Source organism: Etheostoma spectabile, chromosome 8 (genome assembly GCF_008692095.1).
Source record: "Etheostoma spectabile isolate EspeVRDwgs_2016 chromosome 8, UIUC_Espe_1.0, whole genome shotgun sequence".
NCBI lineage: Eukaryota > Metazoa > Chordata > Actinopteri > Perciformes > Percidae > Etheostoma > Etheostoma spectabile.
In genome coordinates this window covers 30,007,417-30,013,409 of record NC_045740.1, presented here as the reverse complement: position 1 = coordinate 30,013,409, position 5,993 = coordinate 30,007,417, and the positions used below count along the sequence as shown (strand labels likewise).

At 44.1% G+C, this 5,993-nt stretch overlaps 1 long non-coding RNA gene across 1 annotated transcript in view; it reads left to right on the top strand.

The window, feature by feature from the left end:
* The first annotated feature begins 2,595 nt into the window (after positions 1–2,595).
* Positions 2,596–5,993, top strand: part of LOC116693510 (uncharacterized) — a 9,670-nt gene continuing 6,272 nt past the window's right edge. The window contains exons 1-2 of the long non-coding RNA XR_004332946.1: positions 2,596–2,606; positions 3,153–3,154. This is a non-coding gene — a long non-coding RNA (uncharacterized LOC116693510). The remainder of the gene's footprint in view (positions 2,607–3,152; positions 3,155–5,993) is intronic.

Genomic DNA, 5,993 nt, shown 5'->3' with positions numbered 1-5,993 from the left:
ATACATACATATACACATATAGAGCCCATGTAAAAAGGCAACTTTTTCCACACATTCTCTTTCCAAAAACTGATATTCTGGGGTGCTTTAAAGGGACATTGCAACTAATTGTCCCTTTAAAAAGGAACATAGCAGTGTCTCTTGTCTTTTTTTAGAGCTGTCTATTACTCTAACCATGTTTTGATTTGGTGGCCATATGCTTCTATTCATTCACTATATGTAAATCATGTGAAGCAGACTTTTCAGTTCATTCTGTCCTCACGTTGCTGTACTGTGATGGTAAAACCCCTAACCCAGCACAAGCAACGGTAGCAGATCCTAAAGCAGTACAAAAAAGCATCACACTGGCATATCAGCGAGATGGCTAATACATCTTGTCATTCACACACTTCCAGCCTCCCAACATCTGTCCTATCCCCTCCCCGGCACTCTGCTCCCGTATGGCCTCGGGTGGTACGGTGGGGAGGGGATACCTGTACTTCCAACCCGTCATTGTTCTACCTGCTACCGACCCCAACAGATTATCAAAGCCTTCCTCTGACAGGGTTATGTCGACAGGCTCCTCGTCTTATACAGAGAGGCTTTCTGCCCCATCTCCCAGGGAATGTTTCTCTTTCTCTCTCTCTCTCTCTCTTCCCTGAGATGCACATGATGGCAGCATCAGGCCTCCAGCAGAGAGAGTGTCTTGTCAGCTGCACGCACGTGTCCCAAGGTAGTGCATGAGTGTTTTCCAGGTCAATGATGTAGTAATGGAAGCCAAGTTTGAAGATCGTTTTGTATAATCCACAGACCTCAGTGTGGACAGTTTTGGTTTAAACTGACTAAAATGTGACTTTATAGGTCCTTTGAACAACTTGATTGCTTTAAAGGCATAGTTTGGATCTTTTGAAGTGGGGTTGTATGAGGTACTTGGATGACAGCCGACACATCCCCAATAGGAGAAGCCGTGGATGTATGATAAAACCCGGGTACTGGGTTGGAGGCAGAGCCCCGTTCATTCCTAAGAGAGTGGCTCAGTGGTGCATGATGCCAAAAAAGTTCATATGCATGCGGCATATTGAGTAGGCACACTTAGGGCCTCCGCCTACCGAACGGGCTACTTCCTGTTTAGCGCTCTTTTAACTTTCATTTAATTGCTCAACTATTCTAGACTTTATAAAGGTTATCAGACTGAACAGATCAAATTCCAAGTGAGTCTTTTTACAGGGATTGTGACACTTGAAAAAAATCTATTTCCACATGTCTCTGTTGCCATGCACAGTAAGTCTATGGGAAACAGTATTTTTTTTGGACCCCATGGTATCACATGAAATTCGGACCCAGACAACTGATCTGCGGAGTAATACAGTCCATGCTTTTGCGTTTCTAGGATTATGGACTTTCTACAGTTGAGATAATGTTCAGTACCGCCAAAGGAAAGGGCCGTCTGCAGCACATTACTTAGCTTTGTTTCTCCAAACTGGGGGGCGTGTCGTCTGCCATCTGATTTAGGTAAACTTTAAGTATGGCTATCTACTTTAGGTATTGCTATCTTGAGAAAGCTGGAAGTGATTGTGCCGTTGACCAACAAAAACCTCTGAAGTCAGTAACGCAGAATTGAATTGTTACTTTTTACAGCAAATTTGTAAAATGTGCCTAGGCTCGTGCACGCCGCGCACATACACTATGCTTCATACACACACTATGCTTGTTACACACACAGGGACACTCACTATGCTTGCGACACAAGAGACACACTACACTTGTTACACACTATGCTGGCTGTTAAAGGGAATGGGAGAGGACCTCTGATTGGTTGATTGCATGTTACAACCAGAACACACCTCTGATTAATGAAGAGACTAAGGACAACCCTTTAGGACCATGCGCCTGGACCCTTTTTTCGGTCATCAAACTGACAACAGTGGATTTGAACACGTCCTAAACGCACCTGCACCAGGCCCTAAAACAGGGCCCTAAAACATGGCCCTGAAACAGGGCCCTAAGTCCACCGACTTCTGTTTAGCAGACTGCATGAAGGGTTTTGAAAAAGGAAAGTTTGTGCAATTTTACTCCATTCACCTCCATTGATTCTTAGACAACTAACAGATTTTTTTTTCTTCTGAGTGACTGTTGTTGTCCTTAAGATTACCACTAACTATAGGTCATCTTTTACCTGCCATCTTACATAACATGTAACTGTAAAAACGGCTGTGTGTCCCCCGTAAAGCAGCAGACACGTAGAGTGCGATGGGATGAGGAGGCGGTGTCAGACAGTATCCATGATGCAACTGCAGGAGGAAGCTTACTCCCAATTTCCTTGTAATAAAATCCATCTGTGCAGCAGTGTCGGGCCTGAGAGGCGCTGCGACATATAAATGCATGGACATACAGGACATTGCACATTTCGCTTTGATGCTGTCTTTGTGCTGCTCTAATTCCATGTCTGCACAGCAACCCATGTTAACACAGACTCAGCTGTCAGTTTGCTTTCAAACTTGGCAAATGCACACTTACACACCTGCACATTGCATCTTTTTCTCCCCCCAAATGTATCCCCTCCTCTTCCCCTACCAATCCCTTTGTCTACCTCGCTCATTTCAAGTCACTGTCTGCCTCGACTGTCTGTTGGCGTTTCCCATGTTGTTATTTTAGAATCCATCGCAGGGTATTTAGGTCACATGCGGTTTCTAGCCCTGGCAAAGTATGAATAATGCAGACTTCTCTCAGTACACCATGTGCTAACCCTCTGGATTGAAAATCAATGTGCACTCAAGTGTCTGGCAAATGAATGGATCTAACTCACCTGCCGCTCAGGCCAAGAGAAAAAGACAGAGCGCGGGCTCCATTTCATAGTGTACCCTAAAGGTTTAACAGCATTTCTATTTTAACAGGTTCCAAGCCTTTACAAAAGACAATATGCTTTTCATCTCCGAGAGGCGGCGTGTCTTGGTTCACAGAGGGCTGAGTGTGACGAGAAACGAGGCTGGTGGAACAAAGGAAAGAGTGAGGAAAAGATTATTGGTCGTCAACAATGAACGGAGGAATGTCCGAAGACGAGACAATGTCTGGGGCCGATTGAAGAAGAGGCTGGGAGGTTTTTTTTTACCCCCACTGTTTTCAACCTTTCAGTGCACTCCCTCCTACGGTTCAACCATAGTTCACATGGCCAGGAGTCTCCTCCCCACCCATCCCCACTTTCCCCACGAAGCGCTCGGAGAATCCGGTTGCACACATTCCGCTGCACATTCCACACATAGCCTGAAACTGTACATGGCATGATCTCCAGTTTATCTCTAGTTTTGGAAAGGTGCCCGAGCTGCTGCAAGCAACACCGGTTACCCATGCTGTGATCAAATCGGCCAAGGGGGTATTTTATAGTGAGGGGGTTTATTTTTTATGAGAGAGACCCCCCCCACATCTGGCACACATCTGGAGCAGTTTAATGAGAGGCTCAGTCTGCCTGACTCTTTACTCCGAGCCCACCATCAATCTGCTCCACTCTCCAGTTGTCAAGACACTTCAACCCTCATCTCTCTCTCTCTCTGGCGAAAGCCAAGCGATGTCGATGCAAGAATTACAATAGTCTTTAAGAACCAGCGAGGGGGAAATAAAAAAAAACTGAGTAAAACTAATTGGGGAAGGCTTTAAATTTGGAAATGCCTCTCATGGCATTTACTCCCCGAAGCAATAAGCAACCTGTGATCTGAGCTGTCTCGATTACAGAGCTTACTGTAGTTTATTGATATGATTTCAATGCCTCGCACCTGTGTGCAGACGAGGGCTTTTCCGCGCAGTGTTTATGTCTCCGAGCCATGAGAGTCTGCTCCATAAAAGATTCTTGCTGGGACTGGATCCAAGCTCATTTGAGATTACTTTTTTTTTTTTGAAAGATAAATTGACTTCTTATTCAACAAACAAACAAACAAAGTGGTACATACGGAAGAGGATTAGGGCCGCCTCTGAAAAATGTTTATTTGAGTTCTGAGTTCAAAATGTTTTAGAATTAGTCCAAATTATTAGACTTTTTCCTCAGAATTCTGAGTTGTTGAGTTGTTTTGCAAAAACAGAATTGTGAGATAAAAGTGTGAATTCTGACTTTAAACTTAGAACTCAAATACATAATGGAACAGCTGGTGTCCCTGGAGTTTGCTGTCGGTTGTGCATGTCCTGTACATCATAAGTTTGATTACTGTAAATCTTATTTGACTGTATTTAAGGCACTTACGTAGACCGTATTAATGGTTTAGCTGGGTGGCGGTTTAGGAATTATGTATATGTATAATATGTAGAATCTTTTTAAGCTGATGTCAAATCTGCTTTTTATTCAGTTGTTTAACTGTGTGCGTGAATTCAGTAAAATTAAAGTCCATCCTCATCCGTAGGTATCCAACCCTTAAAGCGTTGCTGGTGTTTTGTCAGAGGTAGATGTGTTAACGTGTGGCCTCCCCTGCCTCTGGTCCCAGTGCATTCTCCATGGTAGCCGTCCATAAATCAAGAAAATGGCTCCTTTTGTATGTTCATTAATAGGCACAACATGCATCAATACAAAACCCCAACTATTCTTTGAATGGACTTTGATTGAAAGCCGGGCCTTTTTAACAGCAGCATTCTTATTCTCGCCCTGTAGCAGCTTGTCTAGCTGTCCGGGCTCTTATTTATTACCCCTTGAAGATGAGACAATGAAAAAGCAGTTCTCAGAGCCCTGTTTGCGTTGAGAGGCCCGGAGCACAAAGCAGCCGGAGAGCATCTCATTGTTCGACAGAAATGCGGCTTGCTTCAAAAAGCTCGCTCCGTCTTTTTTTTATTGTGGCGGTGGGTGGTAAGGGAGTGGAGGAGGGGCTCCAAAACCAACCGCGAGGACTAGATTTCATCACAGGAAGGCATGTGGGGGTGCGGGGGGTGGACCTGGAGATCCAGGAGTCAAACACAGGCCAATGTGAACTTCCCAGTGCTAAATTTAGTTCCCATCTATAGGAAGCTTTACTGCACTCGGGTTGTGTGCCCAGCAGAGGATGCAAATACTTTGAAATATGACCGAGGCTTGTGATTTAGATAAATGATCAAAGGACGTGTGTCCTGCTGTTGCAACTTAGTTTTTTTTTTTTTTATAAGAGTTTTAAATGGCAATGGCAATGCAAATCGAGGCTGGTAGTTGCAGAAGAATGAGGAGCAAAGTCCAGTTTTCACACAGTGTTTCCCTTCATGTGATCTGGACTCCGGAATGAGGAAAAAAGCAAGCGGAAAATGAGTGGTATTCTTAAGCTAGCCACAAAGAAGCTATTTAATGTGTGTCTGTGAGTTGTGTGTATGAACCTGTAATTATGAGGCAGAGAGCCCAAGTCTGCACTCAGAGATAAGTTGGACGGATGTTCGCTCTCATTCATAGAGAGCCAATGCGCTTTGCTCTGCTAAATGGGCTACAGATACTCCACAACAAGCAGCCTGCATCTGAAATCCACAGAGATGGAAAAAAAACGGCCATGCATAAAAGCAATGTGCAACTTCTCATACATGTATTCTTCATTTGCAGGTAGAGCTATTGGACACTGGAAAGTGACTGCAAGTGAATGTATTAAATGGATAATTCAAGTTTATTACAACTTGGGTCTTATTGTTGTAGGTTTACCCAGAATTAGTACCGTGGGTAACGAGCCAACACCGGGCCCTTAAGCAGGATTATCAAGGTGTTGAGCATGAAGGGTTTTGAAAAAGGGAAGTTTGTGCAATGTGTAAGTGTTTTACTCCATTCACCTCCATTGATTCTTAGACAAATATCAGATTTCTTTTTTTCTGAGTGAATGTTGTTTTCTTTAAGATTATCACTATCTGCAGGTCATCTTTTACCTGCCATCTTAGATAATATGTAACTGTAGAAACGGCTGCATGTCTCCCGTAAAGTATCAAACACAGGTAGAGTGATGCTTGAGCTGAGGTTGCGGTCAACTCAATTGTGTGTGTGTGTGCGTGTCAGTCGGGGTTGGGGGGGTGGGGGGAACCGAGCAGCAACAGGA